This window comes from Corvus brachyrhynchos, unplaced genomic scaffold, assembly GCF_000691975.1.
Source record: "Corvus brachyrhynchos isolate BGI_N302 unplaced genomic scaffold, ASM69197v1 scaffold115, whole genome shotgun sequence".
Classification (NCBI taxonomy): domain Eukaryota; kingdom Metazoa; phylum Chordata; class Aves; order Passeriformes; family Corvidae; genus Corvus; species Corvus brachyrhynchos.
The window spans coordinates 18,223,073-18,232,628 of record NW_008239553.1 but is presented as its reverse complement, the minus strand read 5'-3'; positions in this window follow the sequence as shown (position 1 = coordinate 18,232,628).

Below are 9,556 nucleotides of genomic sequence, written 5' to 3'. Positions count from 1 at the left end.
AATAATTATTTCAAATGTTTTTCTTTTTAAAAGAAGGAGTAGTTAGCAGTAGACCCGTCTTGTTATGGTAAATTAACATCTGCACTTAATATGATTCCCCTTGGTTGTAAATATCCTGAATTAAAGCTTATTATCTCCTTTAGAAAGTATGTTTTATGATTTCACCTGTTTTGTACAGAGATAATTAAACATTTCACTGAAATACAGGTTAGATGACTATAATCTTATTTTAGCCATCACAAAAATTATGGAATATTTTTACAGCAAATATTGTGAGTATTTAATTAAAATCTATCCTGAAGTAAAGCAAGCATAACTGGTGAAGATAGCAAAAATGGATTAGAAGTTCTGAGATTGAAGAGAAGAGCTGAATATAAGAATTGGCTATCTTGTTATTATTTTTTTTAAAGAAAATGTTTTCTTAATCATAAAAAGCAGACATTAAAGCATTTTAAATTCTAGGGCTAAATAAGAAAACCAGGAAGAGATGTGGAACAAACAGGAAAAGTCCTTGCCTTATTTTTACCTATGGTTTGTACTGTAATTAAAAGTGGAGCTACTTGGTTTATATCATCATCAAAATAGCTAAAAAGGATACATAGTTTTTCTACATGCAAATCCTCTAAAAATATTAGGAGTTGAAGAATTTATTTGAGAATGTTTCAATTTCAAATTATTTTTATGTGTCTTGTCTTTGGCCATGCACTGTAACTTGACCAGATCAAGCTTGCTTATCAAGCAAGCTCTCAGTTCAGTGGTATTTTCCACCTGCTGTCAGAATTCAGATCTATCAGAGTAAGCTCTCACAATAAACTGTTAGTTTATATATCAGAATAAGCTTTATCAACTTAACATCTGGTGCAAATTTATTTGAAACCTTTGGCGACCTGTGGCTAGAGTGATTTCCATCAGATGAAGAAGCTCATCTGTATTGTAAATTGTCTCCTAGGTTTTATTTCTACTTCGTAGATTTCATTACACAAACCCATCAGTATTAAGTGCTTAAGACAATCATAGAATGGTCTGGGTTGGAAGGGACCTTAAACATTATCTAGTTCCAGTCCCCCTGCCATGTGCAGGGACACTTTTCACTAGACCAGGTTGTTCAAAGCCCCATCCAGCCTGGCCTTGAACACTGTCTTCCACTGTATCCACCTGCTCATTCCCCTAGTGCGGAATGTCATGTCTTTGTGACTGCATGGATATTTGTTGGTCAGAGTGTGAACAACATAACTGAGCTGATGTTAAAACATTTTAAAATTTATTTCTTGCAGATACTCCAGTGCCTAAGAGACCTCCACAGAGTAAAAAGCACTTAAAAAAATTGTGGACTACTTGCATAGAATTATATTTTCCTCTAAAGAGATGCCTAAAAATTCTCACTTTCGGAAGGAAGAAGATGCAAGAATTGCCTTAGTTAAATTAATATCTATGTGTTTTTCTCCTCCTCTCACTTTCGGAAGGAAGAAGATGCAAGAATTGCATTAATGTCTATGTGTTTTTCTCCTCCGTGAACTTGATTTAGAAAAATCCTCCAGCAGAGTATAGATAACATTAAAAGAAATGAAATAGAGGAGCTCCTTTGAAATGATTGCTGTCTGCCTATTTTTTTTTTTTACAGTCATATTTCTGGTAATAGTGGGTTTGAAAGGGATATTTGGGCAAGTTTCTTTTCAAAGCATGGAGCATTTCACTGATCTCCTTAGCACCATTCATTTTCTGACCACTGCAATCTGGACTGCCATCCTCTCTCATTTAATTCTGCTTCCTAGCCTCACATACATTTAACTAGATTGTTCAAGCTAGTCCTACCTTTGCAGGAGTTTTTACTCTTCTGAAAGATCAGAGTAGTACAGCACACTTGCTCCCAGAGAGTGCTTGTGAGTGATGCTCCACAAATCCCTTCCTCTGAGATTGAGGGCATCACCCCTATTATAAACCAGCTATTGTCGGGGACCAAGGTTAGCTTCTATCACCTGTGGCTGGTCTCCCACATCACAGTGTGAATGCAGCATTGTTGAGACTTTGGGCAGATCTCTGCTTTTCATGTTTAATTTTGCTCTTTTTTTTTCTCCCTCTCAATGAATTCTAATCTGTGGTCCTTTGAATGCTATGTGCCCCAGAGCTGCCACTACAGGCACCCAAGCTCTTCCAGCGTCAGCTACAAGAAAGGTCAATATTTTCTTTTAAAGGAAGAGGCACAACAATGATCATAATTAGGTAGACTGTATTTCAGGGTTAAAGAAAAACAATTCTTAAAGCACAGCTCTTATTTAAGGACTGGAGCTGGCATTACTTGGCTCAGCTCATAAAAACTGATTCGAGAATAGTGAAGGAGGTTATTAAAAGGAGGTATTTAAAAGTTCAAGCCACTAGGACTTATGTCCCCTCTACTCGAAATAAAGCAGTTCTTTCTGATTTTACAAACTGTTTCAGTCAATTGAAAGCCTAAGACTATAATGATTTTTGAAGGGCATTTCTGATGGCTTATATCAAAATTGGCAGGCATCAAACACTTTTTCCAGCTTGTGTAATAGAGCTGTGCTTTCTTTAACTCACTTATGATTTAGCTGATGTGTGAAAGAACTTTAACACCTATTGCCCCCTATAAATAATTACTGAAAACCCCCCCAACTCAAAGCAAAACCAAAAGAAGCAGAACATGTTATTAATATGTGTACTCTGTTACTTGTGATTCTCTTGGAAAGACCATTTTTGTTTGTTTGTTTTGGTTTTTTGTTTGTTTTTTTTTAAATTCACTTTATCACATATCAAAATTACAGTATTTTTAAGAACTCACAGAATTTGTCGTGAATAGTCAATATTTTTCAATATTTTTCATCAACTGAGTCTTTGGGGACTACTTTGAGGTATGTCCTAAGAATATCCAGATCAGTATAGTTTTGGTGACTTCATAATGAAAAAAAACCAAACCCACATTCCATAATTAACCTATCACAACTGAACACGGTGTTTTGGAACTAGGCCCCAAAATTTCAGAATAAGAGCAGAATGAGATGGAAGCTAAATGAATAATCTGTGGAGATGCCTGTGCCTTCTTTCCTGATATTAAAAGGAAACCATCTTGTTTAGTTTGAACTTAAACTTGGTAGTGATCTTCCAGACATGTCTCTTGACAGGTTTGAGAGAATAAGTTGCTTTCAAGAAAGCTGAGCAAAAACCAAGGATTCTGATGATACTGAGTGATTTGAAAATGTTACCAATTCTTCTTAGAGATGGCAAGTTTTTTTTTAACCATGCTATCAAGGAAGTGATCACTGTGAAAGATTCACCTTGAACTCTTTGTGCTGTTACAATGACATATGTTTAACGTCAAGTACCGAAGCTTGCTTTCCTGGTCCATGAACACCACAAAACCTTTTCCAAAGCCTTGGGAAACAGAGAGATGTGATTTTACATAATCCAAATACATCTTTATCCCCAGCAGACTCAACCTTTATAGCATTGTTTTAATGAAATATTATTAGTTGCTTCAGTACCATTTAATGAGAATGTTGGCATGATCCTTAAATCAAATAAAGGTTTTTGAACACAGCAAGGATATTTATTTTCAATTTTTTAAAAATGACCTTAAGTCATGGCTTTGGATAAAGTATTCGGATGATTTAATATTGTATATGTTAGGTATCTTTTTATGATGTAGAGCTGTATGTATTTTTTTCCTGAAGATACAGCTTTTTTATTAATACATATGTGTGTTTATGTATGACTGAGTCCAGTTGGATCAGAGGCTAATTTCTAAAATCCAATCTTTTAAGTAAGAATGTAGAGTGTATTTACTTGTGTATAATTCTCAATGTATTTTTAAAATGTGATCCTTTAAAGCAGACTAGTTCCTCTTGTTAGTCTAAACTTTAAAGAAAAGTGGAAAGTTGCTGTCTTGACTAGCTAAAATTAATTCTTTATTTGGCACTGTATTGGAAAAGCTACAGCAAAGTGTTTTTGCTGTCAGGAAATAAATTGTTTCATTGTTTAGTACTTTGTTTATTGTTTATTTTTTAATTTGTTTGGTTATTTAGTACTTTTAAAATTTTGTTTATTGTTTAGTACCTTGCCTAACAGGTAACATCCTGGCTTATAGTCCTAGCCTCACCACTACTTTATTAGTACAGTTGCTTTTAGACCCATATTCACTCCATCATTTGCCCTTGACAAGCCTGTTCCTGCAGAGACCTCTGCAAAAAGGCTCAGTATGGCAATACGTGGCTGCCATACTTGAGTTAGCATCTGCCTTGAACTTTCCGATCTGCAGTCTTTTGGCTCATCTTGCGCAGATTCATGTAAACTTTGTAAATGTCAAGAACAGCATGTAGGAAAAGTTTTGTACCCTGTTTTGTAATGCCTTTTTCTGGTTGCAAATATTGAAGTAAAGAGAGGAAACACTATGAATTTTAATTTCCTTCTGGTTCTAGTTCTTTTCTGTTCAGACATATGGAGGAGGTTATTGAAATTCTGATTCTGCAAGTTTCTCTTGTCATCACTTGAAAAATTTTTAGTAATGGAAAAGCCGTGTTAGTTGCAGGACATTCTACCCACATCTTTACTTAAGCAAGATTCAATTGATTGCATGCACGTCCCAAATATTCTTGCAAAATCACTTCATAAATTTTTAGAGCAGTGAGATTATACTAGTTCCCAGAAGATGGTAAAGCAATTGCAGAATTTTTTTCCTGGCTTATTCTGAGGATTTTTCACATTTTATATTGTGTCTGTAGCAGAACAGAGGGTCTAACCTGTCTAAATTTAAGCTGAAAGTCAAAATCCCAGATCCCTTCCTTATTGTCTACAGAGTAGAAAATCTGCTTTTTCCTCAGGGAAGCAGAAATTGCTAGAACTCTTTTCTATCTTTTAGCCTCAAGACTGCAGGAAACATATAGGGATGTTGTGCTGGTGGGAGCCCATGCTGCAAGAAACAGTTGCCAGTGTTTTAAGAACCCAGATGAAATTAAGATTTTCCATGGAGAAGCAAAATTAGCCAAGGACTAGTCAGGTGTTTTGCTTCCTTTTTAGTGTTTGCCAATAAATAGGAGACCTCAGAACAATCTATCAGACAGGTATTTTGCAACTCACGGGCAATATTCCCTTGAACAGTGAGTATGGTGGTTCCCAATAGTTTAGGAACATCAAGTAGCTCTCACATATGGGAGCTGATAAAGGAGCTTGGACTATGGTGAAGACCTCATTTATAACTGGAAAGATTTGCATTAATTGTTGCTTTATTGACATTCATATGTACAGGATGCACAAAATGCTCTTTCACTTTGTAACAAATTACAATTTTGTTACAAACCCATTTCCTACAGGAAAAATATTAGAAGGGTCCCTGTAGTCCAACAAAATAATTTATTTTATCCTTTTGCTGAGGAGTTGTGATGACTGTGTACCAGCACCATGCTGTTCAGTTCTTTCTGCTTAGTTTCTTATACTTACCAACTGGATCTTCATATTTAGTTAATGACAGTGCACTCTTTAATAGGTGTATTTAAATTCTTTGGCATAATTTTAATGAGTTATTATTAGCAGTTTCAGAACTGTTTAACTAAAATGTTGGTATGATTCTTAAATAAAGGGTTTTGAACACAAAAATGTTTACTTTTTATGCTACTTTTTAATAACTCCAAATCACGGCTTTAAATAAATTGCTAGAATGCCTTTAACATTATATATATAAAATATCTTTAATGAAGAATACCTGCGTGTAATTTTTTCCTTTAAGATAAGCTTTGTTATGAATACATATGTGAGAGTGTTATGTACGTGTTTATGTATGACAGAACCAATATCCCTTCTACCAGAGTGTTAACTCTGTAGTCAGTGAACAGCACAGGCATCAGCATGCTTGTGGCTGTCAGTCTTGTGTTGTCTGGTGTGTTTTCTCTCAGAGTTTAGGTTTACCTTACTTAGCTGTAACAATAGTTGTTTAATGACCAGGTGGCTGTTATCTAGTTTCAGTTCTATTTACCTTCGTATAAGTGTGTGGAATAATTGTCATTAATAGTTTTGGTGCTAGGAGACATAACAAGTAGCTTTGCTCTGCAAGAGTGAATTATTTCTGCACTATGATGATGATGTGGTGTAAAGGACTTACAGGTTAGGATTGACAGCAGAGACCTTGTAGGTGTGAACATAGGCTGATAAGCAGAGGTTCCATGAATATCTAAGTTACTAAAAAAAATAGTTACTAAAAAACCAGTTACTAAAAAAGTACAAACTTAGAAGCTGAACAAAGGTAACTTTTGGGTAACAGAAAGGGGTAAAAATCATAGTCTAACATATACAATGCACCTTATAAAGGAAAATTGTTTGTAACATGAAGTTATGGACCAGTAAAACAAGGTCAAGGTCTAATATGTGTTAAAACCTCTTAGAAGACTGTACCCAAGTGGATACAGGAGTGAGGAGAAAGGGAAAACTGTCAATAGCAACATCCCGTGCCTTTGTCAGTATTGTCACACTCCTCACATATTTCCAAACACTTTCCCTCTTGACCAAATCTGTTACCTTAAGACCCAGGAGCAGTGGAAGGGTGGAGATAACACCAAAAAAAGAGAGGTATATAATGGGAGATCTTGCTGGATAACAGCTTTTAACTGTAGTACCTTTAAGCAACTCCTTATTTCAAGCGTGTTCCTATCTCTGTAACTGGCCTAGTAGTAATAGTTGTTTGTTGCATTTTGGTTGTGCTTTAAGAATTTTTTAAATTACACTAAAGGTAAATTCTTTGCTTGACATTTTATCGGTAACAGGTTCTTGAGTTTAATGAGACTTGAGAAAATTGAATTGTTTTGCATCTGTGTTAGAGAGACACAAAATGCTAATGCAAAGTACCTTTACTATAGGTTTGGTCCAACAAAATAAATCATTCAATCCTTTTGCTGAGGAGGTGTGATGACTGTGTACCGGCACCATCCTATTAAGTTCCTTTCTGTTTAGTTTCCTCAGCTTGTACTTACAAACTTGATTTTTAAAATTTAATTTATGCACCTTTTATAGGTATATTTAAATTCTTTGGCTTTTGGAGTGCTGTGGTGAGCAAATGTAGATAAGTCTTGCTAAATTGATTTTTCTTTAGGAGTTTTCTGTGTTATCCTGCCAACTTTTATGACTAATAACAGATTATCTCTTCCTGTTACAACAGCAATCATTCTCCTATTTATGTCCCTGCTTCTTCCAAAGAGCAATTAATAAACCTAAAATAAAACCTGCATAAGTCAATCCTAAAGTGTCTAGCAGGGATAAACAACTGCAAAAATGTAGTTTGCTTATATCTGAGTAAATATGTGCAGAAATAGAAAATGGGGAGGTTGGGGGTATGGTTATCAAGTATCAAGATCTTAAATTTATTACCTGTCATTATTTTGAAAGCAGGAAAATAGAAGTTATTTATGATACAATGAGATGTGGAGTGCCCGGGTTTCATGAGCATTTGAGAGTATTATGAAAAGAAGCCCATTGAAGGTTGGGTATGGAGATCACCTGTATTTTATATTTGCAGAAATCTGAGGCCTATCTATTCCACATTAAAATCTCTGTGTCATGGCTAAAGCGATAGATAGAGATTTGCACAGGAAATGGACAAATATCTAGGAAAATTAATATATATTTTTAGTTTTTAATAAATTAATTGTTTTGATAATGGTTTTATTTATTAATTGACACAAATTTTTAGAAAATGAAATAAGTGAAATAAGGAAAAAAAATTTCATTTGAAAGTGGAGTAGAAAAGTATTTTTAAATAAGGAATCAAAATTTCCATTTAGGAAATTTAGGAAAAACCTTTTGTTTTCACTCCTGACAAATGGAAAATCTTGTGCTGTTGGTTATGTTAGTGGTGAGCCATGTTTACGGTTGAAATACTATTGCTCACTTCTAGCTCAAATTGATCTGATCTTGTCTTTCTGAGATGAAACATTTGTATGTCTATATATGACACTAAAATAATTTTTGTTTGATAAGAGAGAAAACTGTCTTTTGCTTTTCCTGAAGTCCTTGCATATACTTTTCAACTTCCTCTGATTTTTTTCCTACTTTGCAGAATTTTTAAAATAATGACAGGATACAATATTCCAATATCTATCTTACCTGCATCAAATAAGGGAGTAAAGTCTCATCTATTTGGCTACTAACTAGTTTCTTACTAATTTACTGGTGATTTGTGTCAAGGTCTTGGTTGCAATGTTACAATTTAAGCTCAGACTTAGTTATTCACCACAAACTCCAAATCTTGGAGTTATTTCATTAAGATAGAGTCCCTCCATTTCCACCTGTAAAGGTATAACTTCAGTACTGTTTAGGGAGGCTTTTGGCCTTGACATGGTCTTTAGTATATAATTACATCTACCATGAATGTCAATAGTTTTCTATTTCAGCCTTCAATTTTCACATGCACTTCATTTATGAAATAAATTTTTTGTGTGTCTTAAGGTATATTAATTAATGTCTTATTCCAGGATTGTATCAGTGCAATATCTGGCCACTAGGAAATAACAGGCAGGGGAAATGTCCTTTGTGACCTTGAATAGCTCATTATTTATTGTTCTTCAGTACTTTACAATGTTTTGTGGGATAGTTTTGGAGTTGGTCATACTCAAAGTCTCTTTTTACTGCACATATGACTGGACCAGCATAATTTTGTCATTTCACATTTTAGACCTCTTGTATGTTGGTTCATTTTCTCTGACTCTGTATCCTGATCATCCAAAAATGTGCAGCTAGGCTATATTTTTTCACATTATGAGTCATTCCTTTAATATGCTTGCTCTCTGCTGACTTTACATGGTGGCAGATTTGGCTAAACAAGTTTATAACTGAGGATGCACAGAGGAGAATTTTCTTAAGCATCCCAATATCTTCATTTTATTCATTTTTTTTGCTCATGGTGGATTTATAAAGGGAGGTCAATATACCATGAACTTAAGAGCTTTCATTAATTTTACTTTTCTTGTACAGGAACAATGTAACAACACAGCAGAGCTGAGGGACTGAGATCGTAGTCCTGAACCTGTGCCTTTGCAATTAAACTTCTTGAATTACTTAGTTCTCAGTTCTGTTAAAATTTAAAAGATTGTGATATACTGAATCAGGAGGACTGGCCTATCACTGCAATTTGCAAAGAAAACCCTAAAATGTGTGTTTATAAAATAAAAATAGTATCTACATAGTACAATATTATTGCATCAATAGTTTCAAATGACATGTCAGTTATTCATGGGTACCTACAAGAGAAGTAGAAGAATGTTGTATAGAAACATCACAATGGAGGCTCTTTAAGCTGTATGGAGGCAATATTTTGCAGCTATATTTTCAGCACATTAGTGTAGGTAATATCCATGAATGAACTTTTGTTGTCTAGTGATCTGGGTATAAGTAATGAAGAGCCATGACCAAGATGTGCTCCATCTTGGGGTCCTACCCCCAAGGTAGCTTGCTAATACCCATACTGCAGTGTCTGAATCAGACTTTTCTGTCTTGTTTAAGCAATTACATTGAACTACTTTATATGGAGAATATCTCGGTAAAATCCCCTTGGGAGAAT